Raw genomic sequence first — 18,917 nt, 5'->3', positions numbered from 1 at the left:
AATGTAAGCTATTCAAAAAATTTTAAGTAACGAATAAATTGAAGTGTGGTGACTTTTTTAAACGTTGCACAAGGGACAATAAAGCGTGAAAATGGCAGCGACACTAGGGCTGCGCTGCGCATAGTTTTTGGTACAAAATCGGGGAGTGCGCGTGCATAAAACACTTTGCAAGTAATAAAATTAAGCGCGTCCGACTGCTGCTGGAAAGCCACGTAGTGAAAAATAAACTGACTGAAAAATAAAATGCTAAAAAGTATGAGCAAACGTATGCTTAAATTATTGCACTTGTTTAAACTAGTTTACATTATATGAACAAAATTTAAACCGTAGAAAAATGAAAGAAGTGTCTATGAAACATTTTACGTATATTTGAGCTATAAATACTATATGTAAGTATTATACTGGTTGCAATATTATATGCCTCGGTTTATATACTTAGGTTATATAATGTTTTTTGAAAAATTTTAGCTCCCGAATAAATGGAATCAATATTTATTACATAGAAAGTAAATTAAGTTTTAACTTTATAATAATCGTAACGAACAAAAACTTAAAATTGATTTTGAAATAAATAAAAGAACTAAACTGTTATAAATGTGTTAGTGAAGTATTACATGGAAAATAATTATAAGGAAACCCAATGCCGTACAATGGCATTCTACCTTTATTTTATTTTCTTTCCCTACCCACTTTCTACATAAACCTTAATATGCGTGCTTGGAGGCAAGTAAAATATTTTTATATGATATAATTGTAAGCAATTATTTCCACATGGACGCGATAACCTTCGGTTTTGTGATTTGATTATTCACACGCTTGATTGGATCGTATACGTAATCAGTGAATTAAAAAAAGCTTAAGTCATTTATTATTCACAATTTAAGATCATTTAGAAATAAAAACTTAATTATTTATTCTTAGGTACATAATTTTAGAAAATATCAGTGAATGTATAAATCACAAAAGCCATTCTAAAGAAAATTTGTGATCAAGTTCGGTAAATATACAGATTTATAAAGTATAAAAATATTCAATAGAAAACTGTACGAGTATGTATTTTTTTAACGTATCTTTGAACAACGGTCGTATTTATCGTATGAATACGCATCAATTTGAACTAACATCAAAGTAACAATAGAATGTGCATATCTGTACATAAAGAAGCATCGGAGAAATTTTACGCCCATTAAAGATCGCCCCGGGCAGTACGTTTATACGTAGGCAGTATAATGAACTCTATTATGAAAATCGGTCACCAACAAAGGTATACGTAGTAATCAGTGGGAATATAACTGTAGAAAGTAGTAGAGCCACTTTAAAAGAGCTTTAACTTACCAATTTAATATTGATTAAAATTTAAATTTTACATCAAAATATAATCAATTTAACAAACATTTCATCATTTCAAAGGACGCTTTAACAAACAAAAAAGCTCTGATATTAAACAGGATGAAAAAAATTACATGAAGTAACAAAAAATTTTCAGTCGCTGAATCTGCTTACACATAATTACCAGAGTTTATAAATTCGAAAAAAATACACAAAGTATAAAGTAGAACGGAGGACTTAAGACCTCTGAAATACGAGGGAACATTATTTATTCCAGGGGCCTCCTCCCGTTTTAATTCGAATTTATGTATGTACATTAAATAAAGAAGCTTACATCCTCCGGCCGACATGGATATCCCTTTGTACGATTATCTTGATGTTTCGAATTATACCAGCTAATGAGGTTTTATATTAATACCAAATTATACATACGCAAAATCGCTATTCCCTTCTAACATCCCCTTGTACATAAACTTAACTGGAACCATAAAATCAAATCCACATTTAAAATATAATATTTACTTGCCTATATAACGTTACTGAAGATGCATAAAGATATCCAGGAGATAATCCAAAAAAGCAAAAATATCATAGTACAAACATAAATTTATTTTTATACGTATTTTAATAATATACTGTTGAAAGGAAGATAGATGTAACTGTCTCCATTGTTCTTTGTTTCTTTCAAAATCGAATACATAAGCTTTACACGAGCTTTAAAAACAGCAAAGACTCAGAAACATCCGGTTTTGTCAGAACCGTCATAAACAATGACAATGATAGAGGACGTGATGAACCCTCGTTTAATATTCTACCGGAATTTGAACGTTATTTAAAACTATGTTTGATAACGTGTGGTATTAAAAATAATATTCCCAACATTTGTATCGCCACCATCAATTAAGTCAAAATAAGTATGATATTATTAGTGTACTTTACGCCCAAAAGGGGCGCTGCACGAATTTTGTCGATGACTATACGATGGCGATTGGCACAAACATTCGTGCTAGGTGCACAGATAAAATAATATTTTAAAGTTTATAAATTTGTTATATAGCGTTAAAGTACAAAAATTGATTCAAATAGTAAAACAATGTCAGCGATATCAGTAACCTAATTATAATATGCATGCAGATACCTCTGACTAACATTAATGCTTTATCTTGGCTTTCTATAGCCGAACTGGAGCAATCGATGTTTCCAGACTGCGAATTGCATGAATAGACTTTTCATTGAGTTATTTTTAATGAAGCCATAGTACGAGCATTCTGCAAAGCGTACAGTTAGCTGGATATATTAGTCAATGCATGATAACTGTGATGTTCATTGTAATACTATCGATTATGGTGGGTAAGCACAGATGAAATCCAATTTGTAGTGGTAGAAGTTTTGAAAAGACACTGGATTAGTGCGATTGACCAATAAATTTTATATGATAATTTCATTCCATTCAATTTGTAATGACGGAAAAGAACCATACAGTAAGAAATATATGTTCGTGTATTTCTATGGCTTGATTTCTTTATTATACTCGTAATATAGATTTTTCTAGATGCATATTACAATAATGCCGCACTCAAACTGTTTTATCCACTCCGAACGATTTCCAAGTCGCTGCACAATGCAACTTGTTCACTTAACCTATCAACCGATCTGGGATAAACTTCTTAAAAATTGAATTCAGAATGTGGAATAATTGCCATAGAAACATTTACAGGAACAACGAATATAAATAATAATGATTTTTTTTTTTATTTAGTCAATAAATGCAGTGGCATATCTGGCAACATTATTGCAGATAGGCTCAATTGCCATGATCCAGTAAATCACCAGCCAACCATACACATTTAGTGTCTCTTCCGATGAATGTGGTTGCAGAGGCCCATTTTTTCCACTTACCCTTTCTAACCTTTTTTTTATAAGTAACGGATGGGATGAAGAAGTGGATATAAGAAGAAAAGAAACAAAGAAATTAGTAAAGTCTAAAATTATAATAAATACGAGTATATATGTTTGTGTGTACGATGAATGTGACTACAGCCAATTAATTTAGATTATTGAATAATTTGCATTCGTTAGGCTTAACCGCGAACAATATTAAATAGTTATGTGAATTACGAGAATGTGCAATTAATCAAATGACAAGGCTGTGGCTGAGCGTGTTTGTTTTAATTACATTTGTTTTTTTACAAACAAAATAATAGTTGCAATTACGCAAAATAATTGAAATGTTTTTGCCATTTAAAATTATATTTATTTCAAAAAATTATTATAACTTTTTCCAAATATATTTCTGTTCATATAAAAGTCGAGATAATGTGTAAATTTTATCAACGTATGGTTTGAAATCAACACGTTCTACTTACTATTCGTTACATAAAAAAGGTTATCGTTTCATATCCCTTCGTATTACTCAAGGTTTTATTTTAATCAGTACTTTGCACCCTTTGTCGACGTGCTTTAGTATGATACGTGACAACAATGAAAGGGTTTCTGTACCCTCATTAAGAAATATTTCTTCGTCCTTTGGATATTTTTCACAGCACTCTTAAAAATCCAGCATTTCTACGAGTGAATAATAATTCTCTTTTTATTCTAAAGTGACATTTAACTAAAAATATATTTAATTTAATTTTATGAAAATTGTTGTGAACGAATGATAATTTTCTACTAAGCACCTAAGCTGTAATATCAAACGTCATTATCAATGTAAGTCAAGAGAGACAAATACCATCGTCAGCTTAACTCAACTTGAAACTTAAAGCTGCTCACGTAGTAATCTACTAACGGTTCAATGTATTTCGTTCGCTTACAATAAATTTAATCTCAATATTTCATATGAAATGCAGACAGTTTATTTGAAAAAGAAAATAAATAATAAGTACTGAATTGTACTTGATACTTCAACCATGTAGAAATGTGATAAAATTAAATAAAATAACTGATTCATGAACTAAATTCGTATATGGCTTGGTTATTTCAATTTCAAAATTTATAAATGCCTGATACTTACGAGTGATAAATACTATTATATAAATGTTCTTTATGAAATATTAAATATATATTTTTAATAATACAGTTATTGTCGGTATTTTTTCACTTCTGTAAAATTTCCAAGGTATCCTTAGAGGATTACGCTTTAACTACATTTTACTAAGTAGCTTTTAGCTCGTAAGCTTGTCATGTCTTAAATAAAAGGTGCATTGTAAATTGATGCCAGTCATTGAGTGAACTTATTGTGTTCGGAGATAGATCAAGAGGAATTGAAGCCTTTTGTTAGCCATCTTACAATACCCCACTGCTCAACTATATATATTGTTAATTTGTAATTTAATATCCACATTGTAAAGCACTGACGTCTCCAACAAGAATAGAGTAGAATATAAAGGCTATAGGATAATACTAATAAGATGTTACATCGTCGTCTATACAAAGATGTACTTTGTTCTCTCAGTAACTTTGTTTTATCCCTTGTCTTTCAATTATTATTGTTTATGTTTACGCTTTAATCTTTGTTTACGTGGACCGGAGCTATAGAGCGGAGTAATAGAGCTAGAAGTAACTTTACTACACGAATTAAACCGAGCGGAGAAGTATTAAGACCTCGCAGAATAGCGTGAAGTAAAGGCACTTGGGCCTCTGCAACTCTGCATAATCAATTTGTATCATAGTTTGTAGAAGTAGCAGTTGTTTTACGAATGAGTAAATCCTAGTAGAGACCTTACAGAGTACAAGCAAGAAGTAGACGTACTTCTACATTTCTTAAAGTATCAGGATCTAATCAAGTTCTTGTTCGTTTCTCCTTATTACTTTCCTAAAACGTTATTATGATAAAGATTCAATAATAGTCTGCCCCCTGTCACAAAGTGCCGGAAGATCTTTCCTATTACCGGCTACATTCTATCTTGTTCACTTTCCTTATCTGTCTCCTTTTTTGTACCAAATGAAAGCATCTTACGTGTAAAAAAAGTAGTCATCGTGGAATCTAAAGAATAATGGTCCTTATTGGTTGAAACACTTGAATAATGTGATGTTTAATTTATGTATTTTTCCTTATAAAATAAATAGACCGACATTTACACACATGACTTTGTAATAATGTGACATTGAAAATTATTTACCTGTACACCGTTCATAGTCAATATTGAATATTCAGATAACCCTATGCATATTTTTTCCAATCGATCAAGCACGCGACCTGACTGTTATAATTGTTATCAAAACATTTACGGCTGAATAAATAAGGGTGCTTAAAGGAGGGATGTTTTTTTCATGTCACTTTCTACATTAACACCAAGTTGAAATCAAAGAACTTTTCACATTTCATAGTCTTTTAAAATTAATAGCTTGATATGTATCTCTATCAATAAACGATTATATGATGGCTATTAATTTTGACTAACATAAATGTGAGATTTTGACTAACATAATGTTTGCAAATTTCTCTTTGATTACTATTTTTGTATGGTAAAATAATCAGTATAAAATAATACAGAAGAACTAATTACAGTGACTGAGCAAGTTAATGACACATAACATAAGAGGATAATCGCGAAAAGTAGTACAATGTCTGTTTTAAACTTACATTATTCGTTAAATCCTTTAATGGACGTCCGGAATTGTTGCCTAAAAGGAATAACCGCTCGCTGATGGATTAAGAGACTACCACAGATAATTTATAATTCATTTGGTGGTGTTCGAAAAACCTGCTTCACTTAATTGAATATTAAAAATGCATTAAGTTAATACTTAACATCGGTGTGCATTGTACATGAGATTTTAATATTAAGAAACATTAAATAACCTTTTAACAGTTAAATTTAAACGAACTGGTGGGAACATTGTTATTAATAACATCATGTTTCATATCTTACTTATTAATGACGCGTCATTAAAACGTAAAAACATAATTATCTAATAATTTTAATTTTATACACTATTTTCCCATTATGAAACTAAAATGAAGAGGTTACATTCAGGTCTAAATTATTAAATAAATTTACTATAACCCTATAAAACTATGAATATTGAGTTCTCGTTTTGAAAACCTCAGGTCTACGGGAAGTATCTTCAATAAAGTTAGATTGCGCCTTTGTTGAAATTTTTAGCTACGAATGCATAAAATTGAGCACATTTGTACATTTTGAAATTTATAGTTGGAACTGTTTTATAGAGTAAATTTTCTTACCTTAAAAACTTTTTGTGAATTGATTTTTAATGATATTATTCGTTTAATTAGTGCAGATATATATGATTGATAAATATCATTTATATAACGTAAACTTAATACTAAGTGTTCGCTTAATTCCAGAAAATTATTATATCGAATAATTTTCATAACACTACAATATATGATGTGAATTTATATATCACAAGCTGTCGCTCGCGACTCCGTCTGCGTGGAATAAAAAAAATGTTAAAGGGTAGAATATGTGTTCTTCCAGACTATGTTCTACATATATGCCAAATTTCACCAAGATCCGTTGAACTGTTCCGGAGATACCTTCAAACAAACATCCATCCATCCAAACTTTCGCATTTATAATATTAGTAAGATTAATGTATCAAAAAAAGGATTGTGTTTTCACATTACGAAATATTTCCTCTCTGAAATATATTTCAAAGCGCCCTTTAAAACACGTTGACACTCTGACATGAATGCGAAAATGCTCTTCACTTTTGATAGTATGATATCTATCTTGAGTTTTTTCACTAAGTTATAGTAATAAAAAGCCGTGACAGTAAAATGTGTCCCTGAGAACAGTCGGTCATATTTTCTACTCTCGAATATCTCAAGGCTCAAGGTGAGAACTTACAATTTTAAAATGTTATTACACTAATTATTTTAGTTAAGACTTGAAAACAAAATGGATCCTTTGTCAGCCTTAAGAATAATTATTTAGTATCAGAAATACTAACTTCGAAATCTTCTTGTATTGAAAATGCACGGAAATGTTAAAAAGTAGAAACAACACAACGTTGTACAACATTTAAGGTGATCAAAACGCTAGCTATGTCCGGAAACAACAAAATCACAAGTTGTAGGAACCTTAATTTAGCCCCGGTCTTTATTAATGACTTTGTTTCTCACATTTGTTTTTATATGCATTAATTCTATTTTTACCAAATTTAAACTATCTTAAAATGTTCTAATTAGTGACCCAAGTCACCTATTATTGAATATAAAAGAGAGCCGAGTTAAAAATAGTCTAAGGTTTAGACTGAAGCAGATTCTTAAAAAGTGTGGTTATTCGTTATGGATCAGTGAATTCGCTTAACCTAGGGGCTTGTACCAGGATCGTAATGAGTAAAGTATTACGAATCCTAGCTCTGTTAGGATTTTTTTAAGATGATGAATGCCCATAAAATTTTCATTGTGTTAATTTTAATTGAATAAAATACTTGTAATAAATAGAGTTTCCAATGCAATTTAAAGACGTGTACGAAATCAACCAATCATCCCTAAGTAAGGAAAGGCCCGAGCTAACGATATAGAGTTTCGAGTTTTGTCTTATTCATTTTTTTTGTAGTTCATTACAGGCATATAGTTGCATTTTATTATATGTACTTTTACAATAAAACGACACATGAACTCCTTTGTTTGACCGCATGTGTTTTGAATCGATGCACTTTACTTTTAGTTCAACTAACGTTCTTTCCGCAATAATACGACACAGATATTGAATTTAAAATTTAAAGGATAGAATTGTGAATTGTTCAGTTCCGCAGAATTACATTTTAGATTTTCAATGTACGTTTTGGTTCGTCGGCCCACTTGGTATATCCTTCTTTATATCTAATACAGTTTTAAAATACAACTAAGGTAGAATTGATACAAAGACTGAAATCTTTTAGCACCAGTGTGCTTAAATATGATGAAGTACCTATGCAGTAAAAATCTATATAGAATTTAACCATTAGTAATATGTAAAATAATGAACGCAATCAATAAAATAGTTTGAAAGCGAATCCATTTTATAAAAGGGTTCTTACTCTTATATTATCACTTTGGCGTCAGTATGCAAGTACACTTTGCATTTAAAATTAGAATTCATTTCCATTTTTTTTTTACTTATAAAGAAATTGATGCGCTGATTGCTGTTTGAACAGTATGTGTGTCAACAATGTGTCTTGCCTCGAATTTCTGCTGCTGAAACACCTGCATAAAACATGTTCCTAATTATTATTACTATCCTATTAGTTAAAGAGAGAAAAAAGGTTGCAATATGTTTCATTTAATTTTAGCATTTTATACTACTAGCCTTCATCTTGTCTGTGTTTTATTCTATGTGTTTTGTTAGGTTTAGAAATGAAATGGTCTGTTAGCTAAAAGCACACACTGTTAGAATGCAAATGAGGAGCACATTTGGACACAGCTTGAAGGCTGCGTGCTTAATTCCTCAAATCCTTTAATGGACGCTTGGAAAGGTTGTCTATAAGTTATAACTATTATCTCTATGATTAAATGTGTCTTAGATATACAGAACTCGATTTCATTATAAAACGGTAATTATGAAAACACTGAATAATCTGAAATTCTCAGATTTTAGACATGCAAAAATGACAAAAAAGTTACTATTTTAAATCTGACCCAATTTTGTCTAATGCACCAATTTTTTTTTAGTAAGTTAAGAACAGCAATTAAAATGTTACAATAAAAAATGTTGCAAAATTCAGTTTTCTCATTAGAGTTTTCATTTTAATTGAAACTTTTTAATTTTTTTATGCTGTTTGCAGCCAGATTAAGCTTTCTGTTTTAATGGTTGTGGGAATCAATTTAATTATGCTTAAAATAAACGCCTACCGACTTATAATGATAGCTAAAATTATTTCTTTAGTTTTACTAATTTCGGAGTAAAGGTGGCATGAAAATTATGATCCGTACTCATTATTATTTGAAATTATAAATATATATCCTATAAGCCTAATACCAACTTTCTATTGATAAAATAAAAATAAACTCGTACCATTTAAAGTTGATTCCACAATCCCTCACGTTAAAAGTCGCGATGCACCACTTTTATCTAAAACTCAAAATGCACCGCCTTTATTCGAATAGTTCCCGACTCTGGAAAATTCTTGCTCTTTAAATTTTTTCCGGACCATTGGAAAATGCAATTTCGAGTCGGATTTTGGCGTCTTGATGAACTCGAAGATAGATGGTGTACATACCTACGTTTCCTTCATTTCATTTGAGTCGCTTGTTGTAATAAATCTACTAAACAAAATGAACGAAGGTTAGTCTTAATTAAATAAAATAATTTGCCTGTTATGGCTTGTACGAGAAAATTTCATTGACTTTTATATTTTTTAGGTAGGCTATTTTTTAATTTCGCACGAACTAAGTCGCTTACAACTGCTAATAAGTTTTCCTAAGTCAATAAAGGTTCACACTGGAATAACTACTAAAGTACAAAAGCGTTAAAGCGTACACTTAGAGAAAGCATAAAATATGCAGATTTCTTTACCCTTTTAGCAGTGAAATTGCCTTAAAGTTCTTGTTTAGTCAGTCAACACTATATATAGCAGTGAATTGTGCAAATCAAATGCAGATTGTATGAATTTAAATCAATTCGTATTAAAATAGTACGATAGTCGAATGCAAAAATAAAATATTGATTTGAATTAATTCGCAGCGGTTATGAACTGGTAACTTTTTATGATTTATTTTATCTTACAGTTTTATCCACGAATTTAATTAAACACGGAAGTGTCAAAAGCACATTGTTTGAGATAAGAGCCCTTTGTGAAAGTTCTTTTCTTGATATAAGTGGGGTTTTAGAAAAATTTTACTTTGTAATACTTATTCTTTGTAAGGAAGTAAATTGAAATGGATTCTGGAAAAATGGAAAAAGTATGGAAAAAAAATATTTTAAAAAGCTATAGCGTGTCTATAGAGGGGATAGTCGCGTAGGTCAGCTAAAAGTGAGTGAATCGCTAACATATTCGTGCTCACGCCCCCTCGTTATCTCCTACTCCCAGCTCGAGCGTTTGCCGTGTCAATTGTTTATTTCAGAGGATAATCTTTATAAATTACGTACTAAATGTAAATAATACAAAACATGGCAAATATTTACATTACAAGCCATTCCGTAAGGATTTAATGGTTCAGATGCTTTAGCCCTAGTACAACTATAAGTAACATATTTTTGCGAGAGTTTGTTCATAGAAATGTCATATTAATGTTGTTAACTTTTACATAACAATAAGTTTATTGATAACTAAATGTATAGCGTAATTAATATACTGCTAACACTGAATATTCACGTGAACTTTTTTTACATTAACTTATTTATAAAAAGTCTTTATTATAAAGCAATTTCAAAAATAATAATTCTATTTTCATAACTGTAACTGATTAGAGTACAACGTCGCGTTTAAGAACTCAAATTTCTAACTCTACAGTTAAGAGAGAGTAGAGAGAGAAATTGATACAAATACTAAACGATTCATATTTCAAGAGAACTTAATTCAATTTTACTTCAAATTTTTATTTGGTGAATATAGTCTTTTGAATCCTTTGTTCTGACAAAATACCTTTGTTAGTAATAGGGAAATTTTCCCAACAATCATTAATGTCCTTCTTAATAGCTGCATATTTTTTCACCATAGCATGGAACAGGTTTAAAATGTTGGTAACACGCATGTTTAAGAGTAATAACCCTAAATTTGGACTTTATACCAGGATCATTATGTAAAGTAGGGCCTAAAACAACTCTGCTAACATAAAGCGCTATCAGCTGGGCCCTTATACTGAAAAGGTACCCCGATTTTCATTGTGTTTCGACGCAACAAATTGCTTGTTTTAATGTTACTGATCATTTATTGCTCGCATTTTTTAAGATTTAATTTTTTGATTTCACACACATATTTACATTCACTTCTCTTGTTTCAAAATCAGCTCAGCAAAAAGTGCCTTCGCTTTCGTAAGATTGAATAATTTATATTTAGTAACAAGTGCTAATAATACCTTAAATAACGAAGAGGTAAAAGAGAATCGTGACTCGAATCGATTACCTGCAAATGTTCCAAACCTCCGATTGGGAAAATTTTATAATTTATTTTTCTTTCATAAATCTTTCCGAACGAAGAGTAAATCTACGTTATTAAATGAATTCTCTTCGAACAAGGGTTTAATAAAATGTTTTGGTATTTTTTTTTTAATTTCATTGTAATAGTAAATCATGCTTGTGTAAACGTTTCTGTCATTAACCAAAAATAGTTTTATTGAGATACAATAAATAATCCTATCATAATTGAAAAATCAAAACACATATATTCGTACATAATTCTAATCGATTTCCGCGCCGTATTCGAAATATTAAATGTTAAAAAAGCGAAACATGCGCCGGACGCTAAAAAAAGCGTAAAACGGGACGTGGACATAAATTAGCGAGCAGAAAAATGGCGTCTCGGCATAAAGTGAGATATGGCCAATATAACGGGCATGGTGTACGTTGTATGAGAGTCGCGCGGTCAATATTGATACGCCTTTATGACCCATTTACCTTTTCGGTACACGAGTTCGATGCCGGCGGAATTCCGTTAGCGACCGTTTAAAATTCACATACGTTTGAAAGCGTTAACATGTTTACCCCCTCTGTGTGGCCGAACTATGCGTTTCATTCTTTTTTATAGAAGATAAACATGTGCGTGGTTTGAGAGGCTTTAGAGCGCGTTGTAGGGAAATTAAAAAACTTAAAAACAAATTGATTTCATTCGTAATAGAATAATTTCCTAATTTTTATCAGTACAAAAACAAGTATAGATAATAAATTGTAGATAGCGCTGTTCGTTTGGAATAATTGGAAAAGTCCAGTTTTGATCATATTTTTTTATAATATTAATTAACATTTAAATACATTTTAAGACATGAAATTGCAAGGAATGTCTTTTCATTCAGTTTTAATAAAAGTTGGTAACGCAAAACGTCGGCTGCGTACGTCCCACAGTAGCGCCATAAAATCAAAGTAATATATTTTCCATTCTGCAACGACGTCTGCAATAAATCCTACCGTCGATTATGTTCACCATCGGCCGCTCTAATGATAATCGTTAATTTTAACCGCGTCATATAAACGGATATAGATTTAGAAAATAGTATCTCTCGCACGACATGCTATTACGGTTTATATATTTTTTTCCAACTTTCGCATATTTTGATCTTCTGAAATGTAAGTACTAATGTGTTATAGCAATTAAATACTTTAAATTAATTGCAAATTCTCATTATTTAAATAAAACAGTATAATGCACATGTTTTAAAAGTTAAAAACAGAAAGAAATCAATTTTCTGTTGTTGTGTGCGCGGTCGAAATGCCTGGTCATTTGAAATTGGAAACACATACGTGTCTCGATTTATTGTATTTCGTATCGCCGTACAACCGCCTGATTTATGCTTGATGATTTTAAAAGCTAGTCACATTGTTTAGTTTTTTTTTAATTCAAAAACAAACACAACGTGTTATTCCAAGACCAAAATCTCTGTAAGAAACTTATCGTCATTGTCTTTTCCAAAACAGAAATAGCAATATGTTTTAAACGGGGATTTTGGTCACAAAAACCTAAGATAAGTACCTCAATTGTAAGTACTTTAACGTTTTCTTGTATATATCTATGTATGTTTGTTATTTGGTCTGAAATATATGACTTCTTTATAACATACATTCTTTAATTATATACAATAAGTATCCTTACTTGTCATCCTATTTATTTTTATTAAAAAAATCAAAGTAATGGCTTATTGGATTGTATTGTATTGCAACTTAACAAAGGCCATGATTGATCAAACGTCATTTGGGAAAATGAGGCTTATTCTGCTAAGCACAAGTCCTTAGTAAAGGTGTCGACTCATAAAATAAATTGAAATGCGCCGTCGATCGGGATTCGCGGCAGGACGCGGTGGAAAGTGGTCGCTCACGGGTTCGACCATAAATCAACTCTACGCTTTTATGTATAAAAAAAAGAAACGAGCGGGAAAAGTCGTTTATTTGTTTCCAAACTATTCTCGAGCGGTACGGTACCCCGATACTTTAATAAAATACCTGGTGCGGAATTGAAATTTCATATTTCGTTGTTGTAACCGCGGTCGGGCTTGGGGAGTTGCTTGTCAGGCAAAAATTCTAAAGTACGGAAGTTTCCGCGTTCCCTTCTTTAATTAGATTGAAAATGCTTTGGAAAAGGATGTACCAACGCTTAAAATGAATTTTAATATTTATACCGTTTCATTTTCAATTTAATTATTTTTTTATATACAGCATCTTATTTTTTTTAAATGTATTGACAAAGTAACTATTAATATAATATATATAATGACATAAATGCTAAGAATTATTTACGAAAAAGAACAAACCAATGGGATATCATTATTCCTCTTATTTCATAAATTATCAAAAAAGGTATTCCAGCGGTTCTCAAACTTTTTTGCCTACTACGGAACCCTTTTGGAAAGCGTAGTATTTGACGCATCCTTGTATTCTAGCTTTGATTATTCTAGGCTCTATAATTTGATATAAATTTTTTGTACATAAGTTATATTAGTCTTTTGTGGAATTTCCCTGTAGAACCTTATAGTACCCCTTTTTTATCAGTATCTATTTTTTTTGGTGTCGCCAGAATTAAATTCAAGAAATGTTAAGATATTACTAAATACTTAATCCCGACAATTTTAATCTTCTTTTTAATTTATAACGGTGTCATTCTAGTTTTCAAAACAATATTGTAAAATAAACAATTAGTACACCTTATACGAATTGAACGATAAAATTAAATTTGCGGTTTATCCATCAAACCCAAATGTAACTGTGGTTAATTTAATGTGCCGTTTACATAATTAAAATCGTTATAATGAATATTTACATCTAGAAATAACTTTGTCAAAGCCCAACTCTTAAAGATAATAATTTGTTGGTAAAGTGTACAACCAAAATGTAAACATTGTGGATTAGTATAGAGCTCTCTTCGCTCGCTGACTATTATTTTAAATATAAATCTATATAAATGAGTTTTATTTTTAACTAAGATATAAGATTTTGTATTTTCTCCAGAAACAAGTTTTAAAAATATGGATACAATAATATTATACCACTTTTTCTTATATATATATATATATATATATATATATATATATATATATATATATATATATATATATATATATCAAAAAGATAACTTATTATTTTAGTACGAAATTAATTTACGAATTGAATCGTAAAGGCAAATATAAAGAAACGTGACAGAGATAGGACAGATTCATGAAAAATTAATGTCTATGATTCTACTTAATCTTTGAATGATTTGATAAGGGTAATGGTACGTAAAGCATCATTCATAACATCTAAGAGTCTGTTATTTGACTGGATTTTTTTTTTCTATATAAATAATAGAAAATTATTCGTTAAAACTTATTGAGACGTAATTATTTATAAAAGATAAAAATGAACTTTCTAACGTGAATGTTTATTTAGTCACAAAAAATATAATTTAAGTTGAAGTTAAAACTAAAGCCATGAGAAGTACTTCCAATTTCATGATTGTATAGTTCTGGAATTTAATAAACCGTTTATCATAAGCTCCTTTACTAAATAACACGAGCCACAACTTGTCTCTCATTTGCTTTGGTATTTTGGTATACCTTCAAACTTATTGTTGTACAATATAGTTTTGCGGCGAAACTTTAGGCAAGTTTACATTTAGCAACGATCCCCTTGAGTTACTTTCTTTAATACGCTCAAATAAGTTTTAATTAATTTATCCTATCCTATTTATTCTACCTTATTATTTACAAAATTATATTTACAGATTGTTACTAATTTAAACTTTTTTTTCAATTGTTTTTGAACGCGTTTAATTGTAGTATAAGTTATTTTTAAATTCACCAATTTATCTCAATATACGAACTGAAGTTTAATTATAAAAACGTATTAATATGTATATTACAAAATAATACATATCAAGTTTCAATTTAACACTTCTCCAATAACTATGGGTATGAAATCTATTAAAATTGACGATAAATCCTCGTGGGAACGTTGAGAGCTAATCCTGAGTGGTTTCGATGAAATTGTTCAAACGGCAAAACGCAGGTCAACCGTCCTTATCATTTCAGTCATCGAAATTCAACAATGGAAAGAGAATTTCCATTCTAAAAATTTCCCTTCAAAATTTCCACAGGATTTTTTTAATAACAAATTCTTAGAATTATATTGAGTAAATTATTTTACGTTTTTAATTTTACCTTTGTTCTTAATAGCAAAGTTAAAATTATACGAAGAACAGAGGGAGGTGCACTAATGCCTTTATTATCAACTATGTACGTATTCTAATGGAAACAGCATGGCTGCGTTCCAGCTGAATTTCAGGTGCACGTAAACTAGATAAGTGTATTGTGATTAACTAAAGAGTAACGGCTATTGAAAAACCAATGCCTCATTTAACTATTCAACAAACAAAAAAAACCAAACACGTTTATTAGACATTGATGCTCATTTGTTGAAACCGTGTCAGTCTTTAGTGCAGTTTGAATATGTTTAAGAATTGTAATTTTAAGTTACAACTGACTACTACGTTAAAGCTACGCCGTAGATGTCATTTGATTATGCAACTACAAAACGTATTGTCATTCACTCATTGTGTTTTAAAATAGAGAGATGATAATTTGTTTTGTACAATGTTGTTCTTTGTTTATAGAGTAAAATTAAATTAACATATAATTAATTATATTCTAATAATTTATTTTTTATTTTTAATTATTCAATAGTAATGTAAAATATCTTAATAACCAAATGCCGAGTTAAATCCTTGTTTGTTTGGATCGATAAGGAAAGTTTTAATTTAATGGTGGGCATGCAGTCCACGTCCCAGCGCTAATGTATGACTTGGAACACGTGTTATGAAACGATGGAAGATTTAGAAGTTTGTGTGCTCTCGTTAATTTCGCTTTATAACTTTAGATGTCATCAAACCAACACGTATGTTTGGACGATCGTTAAAGCTACCTATAAACTTTTATTTCTTCGCTTAATTGTACTTTAAGTTTTAATTTACAAAAAAGATGTTATAAAAACCTTATTATAAGAATCATCGGCGATGGTTTTTCATTTGCAAAAATATTACAAATCTTTAATCAGATCTAATTGTTATTATAGCTCATAGTACTTATTCGTGGCCTATTCTGCCGATTTACTTGTAAGTAAATTAAACTTTATGATTAATTCATCGTATAATATAATTAAGTAAACATCGAGATAATTTTTAGAGTTTGTTTGCGATTTCATCAGTGAGAGATAGTTATATATTTAGTTAAAATTTAGTTATATTTAAAAATTTTAAGAATGCTTTTTTGGCTCTAATTACTTACTATGATTTAAAAAATATTAATTATAATAATGTATTTATAATAATGTATATGGTTGACTTTCGAACTGACTATGCATTGACTTGCGCACTAACATCTGCGCATTGACTTGCGCACTAACATCTGCGCATTGACTTGCGTATTAACATGGACTTTGTCATCTGCGCATTGACTTGCGCACTGACATCTGCTCATTGACTTAAGCACTGATATATGCGAATTGATTTTTGCAATTACCACTGTGCATTGATTTGCACACTGGCATCTGCGCATTAATTTGCGCACTGATATCTAGGCATAGATTTGCGTACTGACATCTGCGCATTGACATGCGTACTGAGCATATCACTGACATCTCCTCATTATAATTCTAAATTTATTTTGCGATCCTACCTCAGAAGAATTGTGAATTAAGTTATGCCTAACGGTTAATTTTTTTGAACGAATAATTATCGCTTAACTAATAACTACAGGTGTGTAAAAATGTTTTCATGTTAGTATCCTGAAAACTTTGACATATTGGGGCAATCAAATAAAGACATCTCAATAAATCTACAATATAGACACCAATAAATAAGATATTTGAATAGTGTATAGTTTATTTTTATTTTTAATATTGAAATTCAAATGATGATGTGCTGCTGAATTTATTTCCTCCTGCCGTGTTGGAACACCCTGTAAAAGAAAAAAAGTACATTTAAATTTTGTACCTATTCAATATTTTTGAATTTAATTTAAAAAGCAACCACAAATCACATTTTCTAACAAAATAATATTTCTTAAATCATTTCATTAATAATTTAATTATTTTACTTACCTTTGATGATGATTTGATGCAATAATTCAATATTTTTTTTTTGTTTTCCCATTACGATTTTCTTGAATGTTTAATTAAATAAAAAATAAAATCTAAACGAATTTATCAAATTATTGAAAATTGCTAGTGTAAAACTTTTCACTTTTTTTTCAAATTCAGAAGTCTGAAGGACTTAAAATTTTCACTATCATATCACATTAATATTTTCACCGTCAATAAAAGTACTAAAAAATAAACTTTTTCTAAAGCGAAACTTCGCGCGCGATAATTTGAAATTTTCGCGACTTATATCTAAACTTACCTTTTTAATTCAGCACTGGTCACTTATTTGGCACATAAAAGTCAAAATTAATAAAGTCATCGTCACCAAAAAAAATTAAGTCATTGCACCAATCACAAAAAATTTAATCTTCAATTAATTAAAAAAAACAAACACGAAGAGAAACTACCGCGTTACTGAGTGACGATTTCCCGGAGCTACTAGGAGTTCAGAGGACCTCCTGAGTTAGCTTCTACCGAGGATATGGGGTCCAAACGGAGCTACGTGCCCATTTATAGCAGCTAGGGTGGAAACGCGCACGCGTCCAGCACCCTGTTGCTTCATAGTGATGTTGGTGAATACGTTTGTCGATAATAAAATGAATTGTTTTCAGATTTACCACCTTATGAGCATGACATTACGGTCTTATTTTGAGAATATCGCATGTTCTATTTATTTAAAATAACAGATTAAAAAAAAAATTAAGCTTTAGATTATGTGAGCTATTGGTAAATATTTGTAAAATGAGTATTATAGATTGGCAGAACGGAAAGGTATTTTAGTTTATTATTTTAATGTAACCACAATTAAAAACTATTTTTTTTTTTACTTTAAAGCTAGGAAAGATATTCATAATTAAAAGCACATTGTTACAATAAAAACTAAACCTTTTTTTATGCTGCAAATATGTGAATAACCATAAAATAAAGTTGAATTAAACAAATACACTGACAATAATCCCAACTAAATTTAAGCTTTGGGGTACATGTTAACGGAATTAAATAACAGAGAAAGCAAGATTTATTAAAAACAAATAAAAATAAAGACAATACATCGATATCTGATCAACGAGACATCACTATCTTATCTTCCCTCACACCCTCAGCAACCTGTAACACCCTAGCCTCCCTATCGTTAAACACTGTCTTATCAAAAAACTTATGTTTTAGTTGGATACGGCTACAAGTTTTGCCACAGTGCTGTGATTGGTGGAAAGGGTTCATTTTTTTCGGTAAGTGAAATAATTTTTTTAACTTAAAAGTTAGCCTGATTTTCGGAATATGTTTAAATTTAAGGATTTTGTGAAGTAAATTTATTATTTAATATAAAAAAATATCTTAAATTATTCTAAATTAATAGATAAAATTAATTGAATC

Source organism: Papilio machaon, chromosome Z (assembly GCF_912999745.1).
Source record: "Papilio machaon chromosome Z, ilPapMach1.1, whole genome shotgun sequence".
NCBI lineage: Eukaryota > Metazoa > Arthropoda > Insecta > Lepidoptera > Papilionidae > Papilio > Papilio machaon.
This window is presented reverse-complemented; position numbering follows the sequence as displayed.